Here is a 24,093-nt window from a genome sequence, read left to right on the forward strand (position 1 = left end):
AACTCTGTTTCAGATGTGTTGGCTGGCTGTGTCCTCAAGGATACATTACTGGTAAGTACACAGTTTTGGATATGTTGGCTGGCTGTGTCCTCAGGGACACATTGTTTAGTACGCTATTGTAATTTCTTGACATGTTGCTGTTATTGGGAAACCTGTTTAGTTATTAATTAGCTGTATACAGTGGCTGAGTTAGTAGCGTCCTCAGCTCATATACTGAGGGACCATGGTTCGATCTTCGGAACAGGTGGAACCGTTGGGCATGTTTCCTCGCCCATGCTGCCCGTGTTCACCTCTGGGTCGCAGACACGGGGTGGTAGCATACTTTGGGGAATTTTTTCTGTTCGGTTTAATTTACAGAGTAAAAAATGGCATCCTACCTCACCTCATTTCATATTGATTTTTCTGAGTGAGCGTTAAACCCTTATGGATCATACAGTACAGAGAAGAATGGTTGACGATCAGGAGTTGGTGGTAATTAGTTCCTCACCTGGAATCGATGTGATCAGTTCGAGATTGATGGACTGATCACATTGGTTGAGGGACTGAGCACCTTATATGCCTGATCTTCAAAAGGTTCTTCTCTGTACTGGACTGAGGAAGTCACGGGTTGGCGAAACACGTTTCCACAATAAAGATACCCAAGTGTTACACAAGTGTCTAGCTCATCATCTTGTCGGTTATCTGAACCAGTTGTCTACATGGAGTAAACTCATCATCCTGTCGGTTATCTGAACCAGTTGTCTACATGGAGTAAACTCATCATCCTGTCGGTTATCTGAACCAGTTGTCTACATGGAGTAAACTCATCATCCTGTCGGTTATCTGAACCAGTTGTCTACATGGAGTAAACTCATCATCCTGTCGGTTATCTGAACCAGTTGTCTACATGGAGTAAACTCATCATCCTGTCGGTTATCTGAACCAGTTGTCTACATGGAGTAAACTCATCATCCTGTCGGTTATCTGAACCAGTTGTCTACATGGAGTAAACTCATCATCCTGTCGGTTATCTGAACCAGTTGTCTACATGGAGTAAACTCATCATCCTGTCGGTTATCTGAACCAGTTGTCTACATGGAGTAAACTCATCATCCTGTCGGTTATCTGAACCAGTTGTCTAAATGGAGTAAATCTTACTTTAAATGAGCTGTGTCTTGTCTCTCTTGAGCAGGTAGTGCTGGTGAGGGGCTCTTGATCTAGGGCATTGGATTTGAGCTCGAATTCCTTGAATTAAGCCTGAATGCCTTCCCCCCTCCCCACCTACAGGCTCTGTAAAATCTATACGGGTTTAGCGCTCCCAATGATAATGATAACTAAGCAAGTTGTGTGGTGTTCATAGGTAATCACTAAGCAAGTCTTCCCAGATACTGGTACTTTGAACGTCCTAACCAACTCTCCTCCATCTTGTTTTCTGTGCTCTACCCGGACTCCGTTTTCTGTTCCCTTTGAAGCCTCTCTAATTGTTCTCCTCAAACTTGAATCAAATCGAAAAACTATTTGAGTAAAATTCACGCAGAAGTTTTTAAAAATTTTGATTTTCCTTTTTGATTCAGTGCAGCTCTTGAAATGTTAATTAACGGCGCAAATAACGGAGAGGCGTTTTGACTAATGTAAAAATGAAGTTAACAGTTTTTCTACACAGAAATAGTCTCTACGGGCAAAAATACATTATCTTTCACACTGCTTTTTAAACCTATCTCAGCCTTTTCTCGTATTTATGAGAATTTTTGGTGGTAAAATATGATGACCTTTCGTGGTTATTGAGATGTTTCTTAGTGTAGAGTTATTGAGATGTCTCTTAGTGTAGAGTTATTGAGATGTCTCTTAGTGTAGAGTTATTGAGATATCTCTTAGTGTAGAGTTATTGAGATATCTCTTAGTGTAGAGTTATTGAGATATCTCTTAGTGTAGAGTTATTGAGATATCTCTTAGTGTAGAGTTATTGAGATATCTCTTAGTGTAGAGTTATTGAGATATCTCTTAGTGTAGAGTTATTGATATATCTCTTAGTGTAGAGTTATTGAGATGTCTCTTAGTGTAGAGTTATTGAGATGTCTCTTAGTGTAGAGTTATTGAGATGTCTCTTAGTGTAGAGTTATTGAGATGTCTCTTAGTGTAGAGTTATTGATATATCTCTTAGTGTAGAGTTATTGAGATGTCTCTTAGTGTAGAGTTATTGATATATCTCTTAGTGTAGAGTTATTGATATATCTCTTAGTGTAGAGTTATTGATATATCTCTTAGTGTAGAGTTATTGAGATATCTCTTAGTGTAGAGTTATTGAGATGTCTCTTAGTGTAGAGTTATTGATATATCTCTTAGTGTAGAGTTATTGATATATCTCTTAGTGTAGAGTTATTGAGATTTCGAGATATCTCTTAGTGTATTTAATGCACCTCGGCTTCTCAGTGGAATATTTTCCACTAGTTATATTCCGCCCTGCGTCATTAATTGGTTCCAAAAGCCGTGACGTAACCCGTTTTTTATGTAAACCGGACAAAATATCTTAATGCCTTGAAATGACTGTAAAATTAGCATAAATAACTCGCTAAAGAATATAATTATTGCTAAACCTTAAAGAACACTAAAAACACATTTTAGTCGTATTTTTTTAAAGAATAATGAACACAGAAAAATTATAACGTAGGTGACGTTGGTGAATGACGTAAAGTCGGACGTAATGGTGTTCGCAGAACTGAACTTTACTCTAGAAAAGTGGCGTAAAGGCGAATTTGACGTAGGCCGAAATGACGTAAAGTGGGGTATGAGTGTGTATTTCTTTCAGTTCTTATAAGGGGTTATTTCAGTGTGCAGATTTGGAATCAGTCCCTCGAGTATTTTCCATGTGTTAATTATGATGCATCTTTCTGGTCTGCACTCTAAAAAGTCATGCTGGAGGAACTATATCTACTTACATAAATGTACTCACAGTTAAGAAACCTAACCTAACCACTACCTCCACCAAATGTCAGATCAAGCAGGTTGTAATGGCTATGGGGGCCAGCGGGACTCTAACAGCAACACTTTGGTTGAACAAAAAGAAGGAAGCTTGGCCGAAGGGTGGACTGGTTGATATAATCTCCCGCCAGCGGAAAATTCGTCTGTAAAAACTTAGATTTGTGGTCACAGTGGTGCCTATGCTAACCTTCCTATGGTATATAAATATACCTAGTTGGATGAATCTTATTGTAGCCAGCTGGCCTAGTGGCTAACGCATCGGTCTGGAGTTCTACGATTCTCTGCCGCGGGTTCAAGCCCCGCCCGTGGTATGGTTTTTTAGAATGGTGAGGTCGGTAAACGAAGAGGTGGTGGAGACAAATACTATACTCCAATTTCAAAAGTAGGGAGTAGGTATGATTGGGCTGTGGAGGCCAGGAACTAATATACATATCACAGCAGGATTCGAACCTGCGCACTCTGCATCAAAATACACAGTCCCCAAGATCCTTTTCCTTCAGTGAGGTTTGCAGTCTTTGGTCACCTAGCCTATTTATGTCTGCGGTCTTCTTTCCCCTTTTCCGATCCTCATTACTTTGCACTTGGCGGAGTTAAATTCAAGTAACCATTTGCTGAACCAGTCTTCCAGCCTCTCCAAACCTCTTTGTAGTTCTACCTGATCTTCGTCCGATTTAATTCTCCTCATTAACTTCACATCATCTGCAAACAGGGACACTACTGAGTCTACCCCTTCCGTCATTTCATTCACATATACCAAAATAGCACTGGTCCTACGACTGACCCCTGTGGAACCCCACTCGTCACAGGTACCCACTCTGACACCTCGTCCCTCAGCCTTCTCCAGGCTGAGGGACTGACCACCTCAAAACTACGTCTTCAAGGGTGATGGACTGATGGCATCGTCTTCACATTTCTTCTGCTTCTACCAGCTTTTCTGTACTCGACTGAAGAAGCCTACTCTAGGCGAAACGTTTCGAAATAGATACCTAACTGTTGCATATGTGTCTTACCTAACAACTAGGCTATGGTGGGCCAGTGGGCCGCCAACCTCAACAGCCTGGTTGACCAGGCAAGAATGGAAAAGCCTGTCCACAGGGCGGGCTGCCATGAAATTAATACTAAAACAGCTCACAGGTATATCATCAGAATATACTATATCCTCCCCTTGCCTCTGTCTCCTTTCCTCCCTCTTTTTACCTTCCTCCTCTTCCCTTCTTTTCTTTCTTCTCCTCTTCTCCCCTCTCACTTCTTCCTTCTCTCCCACAAGACAATATTACCTACAGTATTGTGTATCACCAGCTGACTCACTAATCCCAGGATGTACAATGCTTTATGTTAGGCTGTGTTCATTTTCAGTGTGGCGCTGCAGCCTCGTATTTCAGCTAAGCTGCCACCCTGTGTGAACCACCAAATTACCTCAGCTTTGTCTCCTTTTGCCTGCTAAAATGGTTCCTATTTTGTTAGTCTTGTTTAACACACACTTAGTACTTTATGTAAATATATACGTGTGTGTGTGTGTGTGTGTCTGTCTGTCTGTCTGTCTGTCTGTCTGTCTGTCTCGTGACCGATTCGTAAATCACTTAATATTTTCTATTTGTTTTACTTCTACTGAAACACTATAATATATTCCCTAGAACCTGGTATGAATAAATGTATTCTGTTTTTGATGTGGAAAAAAGAGTTAGCGTTTAACATTTATTTACTTTTATTGAATTATGAAATGGTTGGCAGTAACAGCCAGTGAAGTGAGGGAGGCAGTGTGAGAGAACGTCAGGGAGGCAGTATACCAGGAGGGTGTTCCGGGGGTCAACGCCCCCGCCGCCCGGTTCATGACCAGGCAGATCAGGGCCTGATCAACCTGGCTTTTACTGCCGGCCTCACGTAATCCAACATAAGACCCACAGCCCGGCTGGTCAGGTACTGACTTTACGTGTCTGTCCAGCGCCTTCTTAAAGACAACCAGGGGTTTGTTGGTAATCCCCCTTATGTATGTTGGGAGGCAGTTAGTCTTGGGCCCCTGACACTTACTGTGTTCTCTCTTAGTATACTCTTGGCACCCCTGCTTTTCATTGAGGGAAGAGGATGTTGCACCGCCTGCCGAGTCTTTTACTCTCGTAGGGAGTAATTTCCGTGTGCAGATTTGGGACTATCCCCTCTAGGATTTTCCGAGTGTATATTATGATGTATCTTCCTTGCCTGTGTTCCATGGAGTATAGGTCAAGGAACTTCAGCAGTTCACAGTAATTTAGGTGCTTTATTGTACTTATACATGCAGTGAAAGTTCTCTGTAAACGAGGTCCGACACAGAGAGACTGTGCCTGTAACTCCTTTTATATAACAAATTAAGAAAATCAGCTACGATCACCTTCAAAATAGTTCGCTTCTGAGTTGACACACAGCTGCATGCGATGCTGCCAACGTTCAGAGCAATTCCGCAGATAATTTTCTGAAAGGCTGTTGAAGACTCCATCGTATTTGCTTTCACATCATCTGCCGACAAGAAATGGATTCCTTTGAGCACCGACTTGATCTTTGGGAAGTGGTAGAAGTAGCAGTTTTTAGTTAATAATTACATCACTGTGCTCAAGCACAGTAATGTAATTATTAACTAAAAACTGCTTCATAGGCAAAGCATTGTAGGCTGGCACGTTGTCTTGGTACAAAATCCACCCTTTTTCCACAATGCTGGTCGTTTCCTTCTCACGCAATTTCATCAAGACCTCAGTGTAACGCTGGTGATTTACCGTCTGGCCGCTGGGAACCCACTCTGCCATCAAGATACCCTGGATATCGAAGAAAACAATCAACATGGCCTTGAACTTCGAGCGACTCCAGCGTGCTTTTTTTTTTTTTGGTCTTGGAGATGATGTTGACTTCCACTGAATTGATTATCGCTTGGTTTCCGGATCATACATAAATATCCTAGTTTCATCACAAGTAATTACCGAATTCAATAAATCTTGGTCATCCTCAGTGCATATGATCGGCTAAGTTCTTCATTATTTAGCTGATAAGTGCTAGGGGTTATGAACATTCCCAAGCTTCAGAACTGCATTTATCTACATTGAACTGCATCTGCCACTTTTCTGACCACGAATTGAGTTTGTCTAAATCCTCCTGAAGGTCCGTGACATATACGTCTGAATCGATTATCCTACTTTTCTACGTGTCATCAGCGAATTTGCTCATATCACTAGTAATTCCCTCGTCAAGGTCATTGATATATAAACAAGAATGGGCCTAAAACTGATCCCTGTGGAACGCCACTTGTTAGAGATCCCCACTCCGATTTTACCTCCATTTATGCACACACTGTTTCATGTTGTTGAGCCATTACTCGATCAATGACAGTACTTTTCCCCCAGTGCCATCGAGTTGCCACTCAAGTCTCTGGTGTGGTACTCTATCAAACGCCTTATTAAAATCCAAATAAACATTATCGAATTCTTTATCGTGATCAACAGCCTCAAAAGCTTTACCGAAGAAAATAAATTAGGCAGGAACGGCCCCTCGTGAATCCATGCTGAGTATCATTAATCAGATTGTTTATCAAGACGACTTCTTATAATATCAGCTATAATTGACTAGTAATTTGTCTTCAATTCAGGTCAGGCTTATTGGCCAGTAATTTGACGGTAACGACTTGTCCCTTGATTTAAAAATAGGAATTGCATTGGCCATCTTCCACATAACAGAAACTACACCTGTTTGAAGAGATAAATTGAAAATGTTAGTTAATGGTTCACATAGTTCCATTTTGCACTCCTGAGGAAAGCTTTTGAGGCATCAGGGCCCGGGGATTTATTTCCTTTTCATCGGTCTACTTGTTTGATAACCATATTGCTAATAACTGTGATATTACATAATTTATCTTCTTCAGGCCCACTATAAAAGTTATTGGGATATTGTTAGTGTCTTCCTGTGTGACAACCGAGAGAAAATTATTAAAAATCGAGCACATTTCATTCTCCTTGTCAGTAGGATGCCCAGAGTTATTTTTAAGGGGACTTTTCTTTAACTCATGTTCTATAAACCTGGAAAAAACTTTTGGGTTAGTTTTCAAATCCCTAGCAACTTTAATTTCATAGTCCTGTTTAGCTTTTCTTATCCCCTTTTAAACCTCCGTCTTAATATGAATACATTGATTCAAAAGATGACCCTCACCTCTTTTGATGTGCCTATAAATTACTTTCTTCTGCCCTAAAAGATGTTTGAGCCTATTATTTATCTAATTATCTATTAGAACTAATTTCTTTATTCAGAATAAATGTTCTTTGGGCAGCATGTATAGTGTTTAGAAAACTGTCATCTGATAGCTCTCTTTGTTACCCCAGTCCACAGATGATAGGTGTTCTCTATGCCCATTGTAATCTGCTAAGCGAAAACCTGGGACCGTTACTGAGTTATCCCTACTATCATACTTCCATTCAGTGCTGAAGGTAATTGATTTGTGGTTGCTTGCGGCAAGTTCCTCTGTAATTTCTTAATTATTAACAAGAGTTTCCTTGTTTGCCAAAACCAAGTCAAGCAGGTTATTTCCCCTTTTAGTTTTTGTAGCAAACTACTATAAAAAACAATCCTGAACTATCTCTAATAAGTCGTTACTCTAAATTCCCAGTCAAGGAATTCCAATCAATATTACTAAAGTTAGTCCCCTATAATTACTACGTTATCGTGCCTTGTGGCCCTAACAATGTCCTCCCACAGTAGTCTTCCTTTCTCCCTATCCATATTTGGGAGACGGTAAATCACGCATAAAATCAATTTTTTCGTGCCCCTCTGAAAATTCTACCCAGACACTCAGTATGTGTTATTTCAGAATCTCTACCCATTTTTATGCAGTTCAAGCGATCTCGGACATACAGTGACACCCTTTCCCCATTTCCGATGTTTCTATCTACGTGGAACAATTTAAAACCCTGAATGTGACACTGAGCAGGCATGTCCCTATTTTTCATATTAAACCACTTCTCAATTATTACAAATACGTCAGTGTTATCCACACTTGAAACTAATCTCAACTCATCCATCTTATTTCTAGCACTACCACTATTAATATAATATAAATTCAGAAACCCTTCCTTCTCTTTTTCCTTCATGCTCATTTCTGTTCTTCCACTATTCCTATTACTGTCCTTTTCATTTAGTGTCACTGGCCCTTTAATATTCACCAATAACTCTACCTCATTCTACCTATAACTGGTTTCCTTAAAACTCTCACAATCGCTACACTGAGAATTTATTGCTTTTCCACAAAAACCCATACCACTAACAGTACCTAGTTTAAAGACCTAGCAGTTCCCTCCACTGCATTGGCTAGTGCCCCCACCCTGGACCTAGATAAGTGAACCCCATCCCTGCTATACATGTCATTGCTGCCATAGAAGAGGTCCCAATTGTCTATGAATGTCACTGCATTTTTCTTAGTGTTTATCCAGCCAGCAATTGACACCAGTTGCCCTGGACAACCATTCATTTCCAACTCCTCTCCTCGGCAAAATGCCACATATCACAGGTGTCCCACTCTTCATCCTAATTATCTCTATTCCTTTCGTATACCTGCTAATCAGGTTATCACTTCTAGGTCTGTCAACATCGTTCCCTCCAGCAGTGAGACAATAGGATTGCTCCTATTACCTCTCATGATGTAGTCCAGATGGCTAATATCCTCCATCCCAGCCCCTGGAAAACACACCCGCTACCTCCGCTTATCTCTAAGACAAAAGGTCCTATCTATATACTTGACCTGACTGTCCCCAACTAAAACCATGTTCTTACTTTGACTGGTGGTGTGCATGGCGTTCTCGACGGGCTTTGTAGAGTTGGCTTTTGCTGGGATGTCCTCATTGGCATATTTTGCTGGATCGTTAACAGTGTTCCTTGTTGGAACTGTCTTCATTGGAAGGTTTTGGATGGTTGATTCACATTCGTCTGCTAACAAGGAAAAGAAGTTACTGGTTTTTCACAGCAGTCTCCTGGACCTTCTTCAGCTTCAGCTTCGTCCCTTCAGTTCCAACTAGCATCCATTCGTTGGTCCGGTCACCGATGATGTTCCAGGGATAATCCTTGCACATCCCTTTAGTCGTTGGATTTCTCTCCTTGCTTCTTTTAACTCTGCCTTAAGCTGGAGATATAGCTGCTCATAGTCGAGGGAAGCCATCATCACAATCTCAGGTAGCCAAGTTTCCGTCGCAGATTTCTTAAGTTTCACTCGCTGTTCACCTTTGCACTCCAACATGACCGAGGGACAAGAAAACGTCAATATTTGAACACGCGTCCACTCGTGCTGAGTGAAGCGACCGAGTGCAGCCTTGTCTCACTCTGACAGATTAGAACATGTTCTATAATCATCTCTTTGTCTCTCCCCTCCCACTCTTGGTTCCCCAACTAGGGTTAGTCTCGTTCTGCAGTTTTGCCAGCCTTGAAAGTGAGATCCTCTGACATCACTCCCAGTCAGGCTGGCAGTGTGAGGGACTGTCAGGCTGGCAGTGTGAGGGACTGTCAGGCTGGCAGTGTGAGGGATTGTCAGGGTGGCAGTGTGAGGGACTGTCAGGGTGGCAGTGTGAGGGACTGTCAGGGTGGCAGTGTGAGGGACCGTCAGGGTGGCAGTGTGAGGGACTGTCAGGGTGGCAGTATAAGGGACCGTCAGGGTGGCAGTGTGAGGGACTGTCAGGGTGGCAGTGTGAGGGACTGTCAGGGTGGCAGTATAAGGGACCGTCAGGGTGGCAGTATAAGGGACCGTCAGGGTGGCAGTATGAGGGACCGTCAGGGTGGCAGTATGAGGGGCCGTCAGGGTGGCAGTATAAGGGACCGTCAGGGTGGCAGTGTGAGGGACCGTCAGGGTGGCAGTATAAGGGACCGTCAGGGTGGCAGTATAAGGGACCGTCAGGGTGGCAGTATAAGGGACCGTCAGGGTGGCAGTATAAGGGACCGTCAGGGTGGCAGTATAAGGGACCGTCAGGGTGGCAGTGTGAGGGACCGTCAGGGTGGCAGTATAAGGGACCGTCAGGGAGAGAGATAGGCAACTGTTTCAACAGCGGCCATGATGAATGACACTGCTGGAATATGACCATTAACGTGGCTGTGCTTGCAGTGAGGGCCTCTGGTAGGCGGAGTCACAAGGCTCATAATCCTCACCCTCAACACGTGCCTCACCACCTAACCGCCGCCACGTGGAATGACTACATTATGCCCCAAACTGTTTCATACACCGCCTCCGGGGGCAATCTATCACACACTAGACATTCCATAATTGAAATCAAACAGTTTTGATAATTTTTTTACAGCAATCATCATTTTGGGAAATTAGAAGAGGTACAGACCGTGACTTGGTGCCCCTCCGGGTGGCAGGAACGTAAGAGCATAGGACACATGTGCAACACTTGGGTGTCTTTATTCAGGGAACATTTCTCCACTCTGTGGCTCCGTCAGTCCAGTACAGAGAAGAATGATGACGATCAGGAGTTTGAGGTAATCAGTCCCTCAAACTCCCTCCGAGCTTCATCATTCTTATTTGTATTGGACTGATGAAGCCACACTGTGGCGTAACGTTTCCTCGGTAAAGATACCCAAGAATTAAACATGTCTAATTTATCAACTTGTCGGGTCTCTGAACCATTTATAGACATAAGATAAGAATGGAGGAGCACTGAAGCAGGCCTACTGGCACATACAAGGCAAGTTGTTCTCAACTCCAACCATTCCTACCCAAGTATTTGTACACTCTTTTGTTAGGTAAAAGGACACATGTGCAACTAATGTGACATTTTATTGTGGCAACGTTTCGCTCTCCAGGAGCTTTATCACGCCGTTGTACAACCTGTTCGTAAAGTTACCCAGGAATTTGCTTCAGTACCTCAGGTACTAATCAGACCCAGCCCTTTTCACTCGTATATTTGTCCAGTCTCTTTTGAAAGCTAACCGAGGTCTTAGCCTCTGTTACCCTCCTCGGCAGATTGTTCCGCGCATCAACTCTTGTTTGAAAACTAGTGCTTATCTACCTCCTTTGTAAATCTAATTTTCTTTTACAGCAGTCATCACGTTGGGAAATTAGAAGTGATACAGATGTGTGCCCTTCCGGGTTGGGAGGAATCGGTAGAAGCGACCAAATATTTCATTAGAGATATTCAAGCGACATTGCATCAGTCAGCTTCAGGCGGGGTGGAGACTCTCCCACTGGCTAGCCTCTCGTACACATCCCACGATACAATTTAATATTAATCTGCCAATAATTTACACTTGACAGATCCGGCATCAATTAGCTCTTTTGCCGACGTGAAAATTATTGCTGCGTGAGATCAGAGGCGAGAGATGTATGTCAACATGTTAGTGTGTACTGAGGTCGCCAGGAACTAGTTGCGTCTAGCGTACACTCAAACTCACCTGCTGATACTCGCCGTATATGTTATGTAATATTACTAGCAGAGGTCACATGTAATACTACCAGCAGAGGTCACACGTAATATTACCAGCAGAGGTCACGTAATACTACCAACAGAGGTCACATGTCATACTATCAGCGCAGGTCACTTGTAATACTAGCAGAGGTCACGTGTAATATTGCCAGCAGAGGTCACATGTAATACTTGAGTCAGAGATACAGAGGACATCCTCAACTTCGTTGCTGCACTACAAGTTATGAGTGAGAGTTAGTTTCGAGGACCTGACTAGCATGGACAATAATAGGTTTGCTGTGTTGCTGCTTAATTCATGTATCCTTACTAACACTAGTGGCCCCCACCTCTTGTGACGTCGTCCCTACTACCACATATAGCAGTATATAGAGGGCATCTTTCTCATGTTTCAGCTTCGCCTTCTGTTTCCTGACGAATCTTGGCTAACCAAGCTTAAGCTTCACATTCATCTAAGCTATGGAGCCGAATACACAGAAGGCTGAGGAAGTGATAGCTTCAGACACACTTCTCCAGCCTGAAGGAATAAACACCTTATACCTACAGCTATGTTAATTTTATCTCAGTATTAGGATTAAAAAAGTCTGTCAAGCAGGCGAAACGTTTCACCTTTACATATACGATACTATTGCATATGTTTCTATATATATATATATATATATATATATATATATATATATATATATATATATATATATATATATATATATATATATATATAGTATCAATAATCTTGTAAAAGGACTCTGCGGTTCCCATATAAAAGAAAAGGACTGACAAGGGCTAAATTACATGTATATTTACATGTATATTATCGAAAATTTTGGAAGTCTCTTATTTTTTGCTCTAAAAAAGTACTGGAGCAAATGGAGGAGAGAAACTTTGTGAAAGAAAACCATCATTGTTTTAGGGATGGTAAATCCTGTCCTGCAAACTTGCTGGAGTTTTACGACATAGAGATAAAGCAATGACAGGGGTGGGTGTATCGAACTTCGCTGGACTGTAAGAAAGCATTTAACACAGTACCACACCAGAATCTTGAGCCGAAAATTAGATGATGCATGAATTAAAAGCAGAATGCTCAGCTGGACCAGGGAACACGTGGGACGCCAAAGACGGTAAGGGATGAGACAGTATGGGGGGAAGTAATGAAGGGAGGGGTCCAAGATGTATCAGTACTGGGACAGCCAGTGTTATTAATATAGGCGACATGCTAGAAAGGATTTCCTCTCACAGTCTGTGTGTGTGTGTGTGTGTGTGTGTGTGCGCGCGCGCGTGTGTGTGTTCGTGCGTGTGTGTTCGTGCGTGTGTGTTCGTGCGTGTGTGTTCGTGCGTACGTGCGTGTTCTGACGATAAAGAAACGATGAAAAGGATGAGAACAGAAGACCAAATATAAGATCCAGAAAGATTTATGCAGACAAAGTATGGTCCAACACGTTTCTTTTGGAGTTCAGTTCAATCACATGCAAATTCATGACGACTGGAGGGTGTGGGAACACCGGTTACAGAGTACAACCTAACACACTCTCTCTCTCTCTCTCTCTCTCTCTCTCTCTCTCTTTCTCCACATCACCCTGAATAAGTCAGAATGGTAAGGAAATTAGACTGAATTAAACTTTCTGACAGTTTTGGGCTCTGGCTCCAGACAAGTTGGCCCAACTTTCTCTCTTAGTTGTCTATGAGTTTTGCTTTTTATCCTAAGTATTCCTTTTGTCTCGGTAAAATTCCTCTTTTTATGGGATTCAGCCAAACATTTCGTACCCTGAATTAATCCATTTATTTTCAGGTATATTTCAATCTCTTGAATTTTTCCCTCACTCTACGCCTGTCTTTGGCAGTATAGGTTTTTCTTTGTATTTGTATCTGTGTACGCTTTTGCATTTGCTTCTGAATGTCTATATTTTTTTTCTGTATTTCAATGTCTGTATATGACTATCTTAATTTCTGTCTGTATATGTCAATCTGTATGTTTTCATTTCTTTGTCACTGTCAGCATGTGTGTGTGTGTGTGTGTGTGTGTGTGTGTGTGTGTGTGTGTGTGTGTGTGTGTGTGCGTTTCTCTTTCCTCTCGTGTATCTTCTGTATCTATTGCATAATACTGACGACTTACCTTGCATGACAACATAACGGAGGACATGCTAAAATAATTTCGTATATTACCTAAGCACCTGTTACTCATAACTGCGATTTTAGGGCAAGCGAAAATTTGTGTGTGCAATAATTTCGCAAAAATCATTCTGAATCTAACGAAAAAAATATATTTCATTGTGTTTGTTTATTATTAAATTATTATAAACCTATATAAAATATATTTTGTTGGATTAGGCTAAATTAAATTGCGCTTGTTATAAGGTTAGGTAAGTTTCTTAAGGTTCTTTTGGTACAAAGTCATTAATTTTTATATTAACATAAATGAAAAAAATATATCTTTAAATGCATAAGAGAAAATTTTAGAAAGAACTTAATTTTAAATGACTTCTTGCTAATTGACCACTTTTACTTATTCGTCACGATGGTGGATGAGTTTGGTTGGGTATGTAAAAGAAAATTGAAAGTGAATATAGGAAAGAATAAGGTGATGCGGATAACAAAAATTAGGTTACGAAAGATTGGATATCAGGTTGGAGGGAGAGAGTATGGAGGAAGTGAATGTATTCAGATATTTAGGAGTGGACGTGTCAGCAGATGGGTCTATGAAAGATGAGGTGAATCATAGAATTGATGAGGGGAAAAAGGTGAGTGGTGCACTGAGGAGTCTGTGGAGACAAAGAACTTTGTCCATGGAAGCGAAGAGGGGAATGTATGAGAGTATAGTTATACCAACGCTCTTATATGGGTGTGAAGCATGGGTGATGAATGTTGCAAGAAGGCTGGAGGCAGTGGAGATGTCATGTCTGAGGGCAATATGTGGTGTGAATATAATGCAGAAAATTCGTAGTTTGGAAATTAGGAGGTGTGGGATTACCAAAACTATTATCTAGAGGGCTGAGGAGGGGTTGAGGTGGTTCGGAAATGTAGACAGGATGGAATAAAATAGAATGACTTCGAGAGTGTAAAAAATTCTAGTGAAGGGAAGGCGGGGTAGAGGTCGGCCTAGGCAAGGTTGGAGGGAGGGGTAAAGAAGGTTTTGTGTTTGAGGGGCTTGGACTTCCAGCAAGTATGTGTGAGCGTGTTAGGAGCGAATGGAGACAAATGGTTTTTAGGACTTGATGTGCTGTTGGAGTGTGAGCAGGGCAATGTTTATATGTTTATGAAGGGATTCAGGGAAACCGGCAGGCCGGACTTGAGTCCTGGAGATGGGAAGTACAGTGCCTGCACTCTTAAGGAGGGGTGTTAATGTTGCAGCTTTATAACTGTAGTGTAAGTGCGCCTCTGGCAAGACAGTGATGAAGTGAATGAAGGTGAAAAATTTTCTTTTTCGGGCCACCCTGCCTTGGTGGGAAACGGGGTGCGTTGACCCCTGAAACCCTCTCCAGGTATATTATAAAGTGGCGATAGACTTATTGCATGGAATTTGCAAATGTTGAAGTAAGATGAGCATCAGTGTAAGACAATCTCTGTTATGACTGAAGATTGGCAATAACTTATTACATCCTGAGTCTCACTAATAAAGAAGAGAATATTCATAATATCCTTAATAAAATACAATGGTGTAGTTCACTTATAGACAAATGTTTAACAACATTCACTGGCAGAGGTGTGAACCACGTGAATCAGTAAGAGCAAAGTCAAGACGAAAGTTTCGTTTAAGATTAAACGATAAAATAAGAGCATCAAGGATAACAAAGTCTTGAGAGTTCATAAGAGAGCAATAAATAACTTCAAAGATTGCCTCAAATAGAGAGACTTAACAAGAGTCTGGTAACAAAGGCACCGTTGTAATGATGTTTTATTCTGACAGGTAAAAGAAAGACACACTTTTGCAACAGTTTGGTAACTTTATTTTCAACTCCAGATTCACCTCTGTATTCGAATGAAGAAGCCTACTGTGGTGGCCAAAAGTTTCGGCAATAGATAACTGTTTCATATGTCTTACAAGTATTCAATATCAAGTCAAACATTACACAAATAACCCGCACATAAAAGACAGAAGCTTACGACGACGTTTCGGTCCGACTTGGACCATTGACAAAGTCACACTGTGTGTGTGACTTTGTCAATGGTCCAAGTCGGACCGAAACGTCGTCGTAAGCTTCTGTCTTTTATGTGCGGGTTATTTGTGTATCGTTCCAGTCACGGTATTGTGCCTTTTTGTTATTTAAGTCAAACATTGGTTTATTTCTATCAGAAGAGACATTCTTAAGTTGTAATAAAGTTGGTAGAATTACCGACAGTATGTTAAGTAGAAGGACACAAGTGCAACTAATGTGACATTTTATTGTGTCTTTTTACTTTACATTCTTAAGTTATTTCACGGAAACTAATAAAATTGGTACATTGCAACTAACTTTCTCTGCGGAAAACACATCATCATTGAAAGTTTAAAGCCAACCAGAAGAGGCATTCTTTAGTTATTATACAAAATCCAACAGTGTGCACCTACACAGCATAACCCCCCCCCCTAGGAAAACGCTAGCCATTCAGATTCGATCCAGAGAAGGAGAAGATAAGTCCAGTTCCTTGAATCAAGAGCCCCCCTCATCAGCATCGAGGCAAAATATTGCATAAATTTAAAGTAAAACTACGTAGGTGTACAAGTACTGCTTTTCCGAGTTGTCGATGCGTGGAACAACCTGCCGAGTACGGTAATAGAGGCTAAAATCTTGGGTAGCTTTAAAAAGAGATTGGGACAGTTTTTTTTTTGAAGATTGAGACACTTATGCAACATATAGAAATCTTTATTAAGGAAACTTTTCGCCACACAGTGGCTTCATCAGTCCAGTAGAAAGCAGAGAGGGGGTAAGGAGAGAGAGTTTGAGGTAATCAGTCCCTCAGCCTGGAGGGGCTGGGGCTTAAGCCCCATCCTCGCGAATATGCTGTACTTTTGTCAAGACTGATCACGTCGACTCCAGGCTGAGGAACTGATTACCTCAAACTCCTCCTAATTTTCTAACTTTCTCTGCATTGGACTGAAGAAACCACTGCGTAGCGAAACGTTTCCAAAATAAAGGTTCCTAAATGTTGCACAAGTGTCTCATTTATCAACTTGTCGGTTTTCTGGACCATTTATACACAGGGAATAAAGTGGTCCACGTGTGATCGAGAGTTGAAAATGTAATCCCAATGTGTTATTAACCTTGGTAACAGATACCGGCAAATTGGTTTAGAAAGACATATAAGCAAACACTAGGACATCCTAGAAAACGTTTCGGTCTTGGGAGCTTGAAATGATCAGGTCCCAGGACCGAAACGTTTTTTAATAAATATGTCCTGGTGTTTGTTCACGTGTGTTTCTAAACCAAAGCCAACGTCAACAATGTGATCAAATAAAGGCGTATCAAGCCGAATGAAACATCCAATTACGAATCCATCATTTAGTATCATTAAGGAACACTCGCACACCTTTGATCACCACATTGTTGACGATAGATGTGACATTCTCCAGTAATTGTTATGAATCTAACGATTTCAACTTTTTTTTTTAAACAATGTCCATAAAATTTTAAATTTGCACCTACACAGTCTAAACTTGCAGGTTATTCTTTTGAGATGCTTTATCGTTCAATATTTTGAATCCAATCAGAAGAAAGGTTCTTTCGTTATTGACTGGAAGTCAACATAACTTTTCATTTACACCAGGGGTCCCCAAACTCTTCACTTCATCGACCCCTTCACGAAGTTTCAGGTTGGTAGGTAAGTCACAGAGGCAACAGTTAGGCAACTTTATTCCGAAACGTTTCGCCTACACAGGAGGTTTCTTCAGTCGGGTACAGAAAGTAGGCAGGAGCAGTAGAGATGTGAAGACGATGTAATCAGTCCATCACCCTTGATTTGAGGTTGTCACTCCCTCAGCCTGGAGAAGAATTCTGTTCCATAGTCTGAAACAGATTGTTTCAGACTATGGAACAGAACTCTTCTCCAGTCTGAAACAACAGAACTCTTCTCCAGGCTGAAGGACTGACAACCTCAAATCAAGGGTGATGGACTGATTACATCGTCTTCACATCTCTACTGCGCCTGCCTACTTTCTGTACTCGACTGAAGAAGCCTACTGTGTAGGCGAAACGTTTCAGAATAAAGTTGCCTAACTGTTGCCTCTGTGTCTTACCTACCAACCTGTCGGTATTGTATGCCATTTTAATATTCAAGTTTCAGATTGTTCATCGACCCTTGAACACCAGCCTCCTTCATGTTAAGTCTGTTCCTCTGCTTACGACAACGTTTCGGTAGAAAGCTCCTCTCTTCTGTGTGCGGGTTGTTTCTCTGCTTAATTAGAATTACATCTGAATGGCTAAAACCAACTTCAACCATGTACTGACCCCATTTTGACCACCCAGCCATTTATCGACCCCTTCGTTAGTATCATCGACCCTGATATTGACCACTTTGGGGAACCTTGTTTTACAGTGTAAATTCCGTGTCTCATCCTTATCATAGAATGCTTTATCGTTCAATATTTTGAAACCGATCTGAAAAATAATTCTTTAGTTATTGATTGGAAATTAAAGTAACGGTTTATTTAATAAAACTGGCAGATTGGGACTCGTACAATCAACAACGCAGACCCAAAAGTCCTGGAAAACACACCAAGGCTGAGAAATCTCGTTGAGGAATAAAGGCCAACTTTTAGACCTTTGAGTGTGTGGAAGTGAGCGCAAAATATGAGCAGACAGCAGCATGGGCAGCGGAAATTGACGTGGAAGGTCGCGCTGTGCAGAAAGGAACAGAAATATTTCGAGAGCAAAAGAGAGAGTACAACTTTTGCTTCGGTTTTGATTTCATGGACTTGCATGTGCCATGCGAAGCATGACACAAATTGGAGAGGCGAAGCAGCACTGTCTGTAGTTAGTGATAGTTACCATTTGCCAAAGGTTCTTGTCAGTTAGACACTTGGTCTGTTTAATGTGAGTGTGTGTGTATTTGTATTCACCTAATTGTTGCAGTGGTCGAGTCATAGCGCATGGCCCCGCCTCTTCACTGATTGTTACTGGGTCCTCTCTATCCCTGCTCCATGAGCTTTATCAAACCTCGTCTTAAAACAATGTATGGTTCCCGTCTTTACTAAGTCACTCTCTAGGCTATTCCACTACCTGTTAACTCTGTGACAGAAATACTTCCTAACATCCCTTTGACTCATCTGAGTCTTCAACTTCCAATCGTGACGTCTTATTTCTGTGTCCCATCTCTGGAACATCCTGTCTTTGTCCACCTTGTTTATTCCGCGCAGTTATCATGTCTACCCTGACCCTCCTGTTCTCCAGTGTCGTCATGCCAATTTCTCTTAACCTTTCTTCGTAGGACAGTTTCCTTAGCTCTGGGACTAGTCTTGTTGCAAACCTTTGCATTTTCTCTAATTTCTTGACGTGCTTGACCTGGTGTGGATTTCAAATTGGTGCTGCATACTCCAGTATGGGCCTGACGTATATGGTGTACAGTGTTGAACGATTCCTTACTGAGGTATCGGAACGCTATCCTTAAGTTTGCCAGATGCCCGTACACTACAGTAGTTATCTGATTGATGTGCGCCTCAGATGTGCTCAGTATTATACTCACCCCAAGATTTTTTTCCTTGAATAAGGTTTGAAGACTTTGACCACCTAGCCTATACTCTGCGGTCTTCTTTGCCCTTCCCCGATCTTCATGACTTTGCATTTGGCAGGGTTAAATTCAAGGAGCCAGTTGCTGGACTAGGCTTGTAGCCTGTCCAGGTCTCTTTGTAGTCCTGCTTGATCATCGACCGATTTGATTCTCCTCATTAACTTCACATCATCTGCAAACAAGGACACTTCTGAGTTTATCCCTTCCGTTATGTCATTCACTTATACCAAAAACAGCACAGGTCCTAGGACTGACCCCTGTGGAACCCCGCTTGTCACAGGCGCCCACTGTATGTGTGTGTGTGTGTGTACTCACCTAGTTGTACTCGCCTAGTTGTACTCACCTAGTTGAGGTTGCAGGGGTCGAGTCCAAGCTCCTGGCCCCGCCTCTTCACTGGTCGCTACTAGGTCACTCTCCCTGAACCATGATCTTTATCGTACCTCTGCTTAAAGCTATGTATGGATCCTGCCTCCACTACATCGCTTCCCAAACTATTCCACTTCCTGACTACTCTGTGGCTGAAGAAATACTTCCTAACATCCCTGTGATTCATCTGTGTCTTCAGCTTCCAACTGTGTCCCCGTGTTGTTGTGTCCAGTCTCTGGAACATCCTGTCTTTGTCCACCTTGTCAATTCCTCTCAGTATTTTGTAAGTCGTTATCATGTCCCCCCTATCTCTCCTGTCCTCCAGGGTCGTCAGGTTGATTTCCCTTAACCTCTCCTCGTAGGACATACCTCTTAGCTCTGGGACTAGTCTTGTTGTAAACCTTTGCACTTTCTCTAGTTTCTTTACATGCTTGGCTAGGTGTGGGTTCCAAACTGGTGCCGCATACTCCAATATGGGCCTAACGTACACGGTGTACAGGGTCGTGAACGATTCCTTATTAAGATGTGTGTGTGTGTGTGTGTGTGTGTGTCTGTCTGTCTCTGTCTGTCTGTGTCTGTCTAGCGGACTGACTGACTTTTTTCTGGCTTCGGAAATTGAGCTACATTTGATTTCTCCTCCCCACCACCACCTCGAGGTTTCCCTTGGTATACAATATTCTAAATGATTTTGTTCTGGATGCGGCTCCAAGGTACCAGAGGAGCTCCATGGATCCTCAGTGTTGGAAAGTAGCTCCAGGATTTCCAAGGGAGAGCTCCAAGGAAGCGGTGAAGAGCTTCAACTCTTCGTTGTAACATTCAGTTACCTTACTTTCACCCAGACATCCTTGAGTTTACCGGCGAATACCTGTCTCTGTATTACTCGCACCAGTCACCATTGAGATGACACCCACTTGTCGGATCGTTTTTATTGTCTGCGCATTTTTTCTTCCTTTCATGTCATCCTTCATGTTTGTGTCCTCATAACTCGGTCATCGGTGGTGGTGAAGGCATCGATCCTCCTGTCAGCTTAACCATAGTAGGAAGTGACTGACTCGTGAACTCCACGCATCTTTCTCTGATGTTTTCGTAAGCCGCCGCCTCTTTTTTTTTTTTTTTTTTCTAGTGCAGTACTCATCCATTAAAACAACCCCTGTCGCCTTCATCCTGTGTCCAGTTCATAAATTAATTTCGTGCAGCAGATAACTTCAAAAGTCTTTGGAAAGTCTAGGAATATGCATCATGTTTAATTGTCCATCTTTCCTTGTGCTGCAAGATTTCAGTAGTTCTATCGTGTAGCATAATTGGATTTGTAAGGTAAGATTGTCAGTCTGTTAAAAAAGGATCGAGAGATGTAAAGGTAATGTCTATTTCTCAACTAGAAATGTTCTGGAAGTTGTCCCTTTTCTTTCGTGAAAAATATGTTCAATCAATACAAAAAATAATAAAGAAGGCATGTTGATAATGATAAAAATCTAAATCATTATTTTTATATAAAAATTAAATAGCTAAAATAATATTTGACCTGTATTAAGAAAAATGACAAAACATGTAAAGCCCCAGAAAATAACTGATATTTCTTTATTTCAAATATTTTCATCCAGCGTCTTATAATGTTTCAGCAGTAATCGCACATGCCCCGGCAAACTAAATTTGGGGGCTGGAATGTGCTACGCAAGCCTGATATAATGCTAGGTGCAGGATAGGTCTGAAGGCCCGTTGACGGCTGGGCTCCCGTAGACTTTGGTGGTGCATATGTCAGATTACGTCAGTTAAGTAATTAAATGTGGCCAGAACAATTATTGAACCTCAGAGGGAAAAACAAGTGTCAGAATAGACCAAGGGACATGAGGTACCCCGGTAATCACACAGATGACACATTCAGTGGAACACGGATGGTAAAAATGTTCGCTTGGTGCATTTGACAACGTGACTTGGCATATGTATGTATTTGTATACTGTGTGTGTGTGTGTGTACTCACCTAGTTGTACTCACCTAGTTGAGGTTGCGGGGGTCGAGTCCGAGCTCCTGGCCCCGCCTCTTCACTGATCGCTACTAGGTCACTCTCCCTGAGCCGTGAGCTTTATCATACCTCTTCTTAAAGCTATGTATGGATCCTGCCTCCACTACATCGCTTCTCAAACTATTCCACTTACTGACTACTCTGTGGCTGAAGAAATACTTCCTAACATCCCTGTGATTCATCTGTGTCTTCAGCTTCCAACTGTGTCCCCTTGTTACTGTGTCCAATCTCTGGAACATCCTGTCTTTGTCCACCTTGTCAATTCCTCTCAGTATTTTGTATGTCGTTATCATGTCCCCCCTATCTCTCCTGTCCTCCAGTGTCGTCAGGTTGATTTCCCTTAACCTCTCCTCGTAGGACATACCTCTTAGCTCTGGGACTAGTCTTGTTGCAAACCTTTGCACTTTCTCTAGTTTCTTCACGTGCTTGGCTAGGTGTGGGTTCCAAACTGGTGCCGCATACTCCAATATGGGCCTAACGTACACGGTGTACAGGGTCCTGAATGATTCCTTATTAAGATGTCGGAATGCTGTTCTGAGGTTTGCTAGGCGCCCATATGCTGCAGCAGTTATTTGGTTGATGTGCGCTTCAGATGTGCCTGGTGTTATACTCACCCCAAGATCTTTTTCCTTGAGTGAGGTTTGTAGTCTCTGACCCCCTAGAGTGTACTCCGTCTGCGGCCTTCTTTGCCCTTCCCCAATCTTCATGACTTTGCACTTGGTGGGATTGAACTCCAGGAGCCAATTGCTGGACCAGGTCTGCAGCCTGTGTGTGTGTGTGTGTGTGTGTGTGTGTGTGTGTGTGTGTGTGTGTGTGTGTGTGTGTGTGTGTGTGTGTGTGTGTGTACTCACCTATTTGTATTCACTTATTTGTGGTTGCAGGGATCGAGTCTTAGCTCCTGGCCCCGCCTCTTCACTGGTTGCTACTGGGTCCTCTCTCTCCGTGTGTGTGTGTGTGTGTGTGTGTGTGTACTCACCTAGTTGAGGTTGCAGGGGTCGAGTCCAAGCTCCTGGCCCTGCCTCTTCACTCGTCGCCACTAGGTCACTCTCCCTGAACCATGAGCTTTATCGTACCTCTGCTTAAAGCTATGTATGGATCCTGCCTCCACTACATCTCTTCCCAAACTATTCCACTTTTTGACTACTCTGTGGTTGAAGAAATACTTCCTAACATCCCTGTGATTCATCTGTGTCTTCAGCTTCCAACTGTGTCCCCTTGTTGCTGTGTCCAGTCTCTGGAACATCCTGTCTTTGTCCACCTTGTCAATTCCTCTCAGTATTTTGTAAGTCGTTATCATGTCCCCCCTATATCGTAGGGGTTCTTAAATGGAGATATCGAGGGTTGAAGGTAGACACACTTGTTGGATGGTAACATATATTGTCAGACTGTGATGATGAACGTGGAGCCCAGCCTCTGCCTGTCTTAGCCTGTCTAGGTCTACACGCCGTCTGAGCCCGGGGCAGAGGTACGAACGTGCACATGCGCATCCCGTGACGTCACACAACAGTCACAGGCCTAAAAGGGATCTCCTATCTAAAGCACATGGATGATACTATATGCTATGCTATATAACACAGGGATCAGCAACTATGCTGACAGCTCGGTCATGTTACGTATGTCGTCTCGACATACACTACTATCTATAGGCTGAACAGGCAGGTGGTTCTGGGCTGATTCTATACAATAACAAATTCATATATAACTTAGAACTAATGGATGGTATCATAATGGATGTTAACAAAATGAGTTTTACGTAATGGGTGTTAACATAATCACTTTTAACGTAATGAGTTTCAACGTAATGCATTACAAACTATAAGAACAAATCATTGTACAATATGGATGGAATTGATCGATCGATCTGTATTCATGCACTCTACGGATTCTGAGGAAGAATAAATATATACAAGGTGAAATTAACAGCAAAGGCATCTGGTGCACTCGGACTATTACTGTCAATTCTCAGAATACGGAGGGAACGTGAATACGAAAAAAAAAATTCTGAAAAAACTAATCAGTTAATAACAAACAGTTGACAATTTACTTCATCTCGGACATCTAGTTGTACAGACTATGTACATTTAAACCCAATTCTGCGAGGGTGAGGTTTACATATGCAGAATGGTTATCATCTCTGGGAGGATCAAATTCCTCTGCAATGGCTAACACATGCCTTGACTGAGGGAGATCTGAATGAGTATCTACAAAAGATACTTGTGGGTTTCTCATTACTTGTCGAGTACGCAAGGAGTAACGACATTCAGGTTGGTTATCTGACTGAGTACTTGAGGTAGAGGGTGCAGAGTCAATAGGACTTTCAGCATCTGTCACATTAGTCTGGGTAGCAATATCATCAACATCGCATACTAATTTCATATGATCTACATGCGATTCTTTGTACTTGCCAGTACTAATTTCTCTAACCTTATACTTATTACCAGAGATATGTTCTACAACTCGATAAGGTCCGACAAACTTTTGATCGAGCTTAGGCATTTCGGATGTTTTGTTGAAATTTGTCAGCATTACTCTTGAACCTACTTTGACTTTTGATGGCTTAGCACGGCTATTAGTTACTCTAGTAAATTCTGCTGTTGATTTGTGAAGTGTTTCACGGATTCTTCTAAAAACACTTTGAG

General features: G+C 42.1%; 1 long non-coding RNA gene across 1 annotated transcript in view; it reads left to right on the plus strand.

The window, feature by feature from the left end:
• Positions 1-24,093, plus strand: part of LOC138854658 (uncharacterized) — a 922,066-nt gene that overhangs the window by 152,896 nt on the left and 745,077 nt on the right. The window contains exon 3 of the long non-coding RNA XR_011393846.1: positions 14-51. This is a non-coding gene — a long non-coding RNA (uncharacterized lncRNA). The remainder of the gene's footprint in view (positions 1-13; positions 52-24,093) is intronic.

Source organism: Cherax quadricarinatus, chromosome 66 (genome assembly GCF_038502225.1).
Source record: "Cherax quadricarinatus isolate ZL_2023a chromosome 66, ASM3850222v1, whole genome shotgun sequence".
Classification (NCBI taxonomy): domain Eukaryota; kingdom Metazoa; phylum Arthropoda; class Malacostraca; order Decapoda; family Parastacidae; genus Cherax; species Cherax quadricarinatus.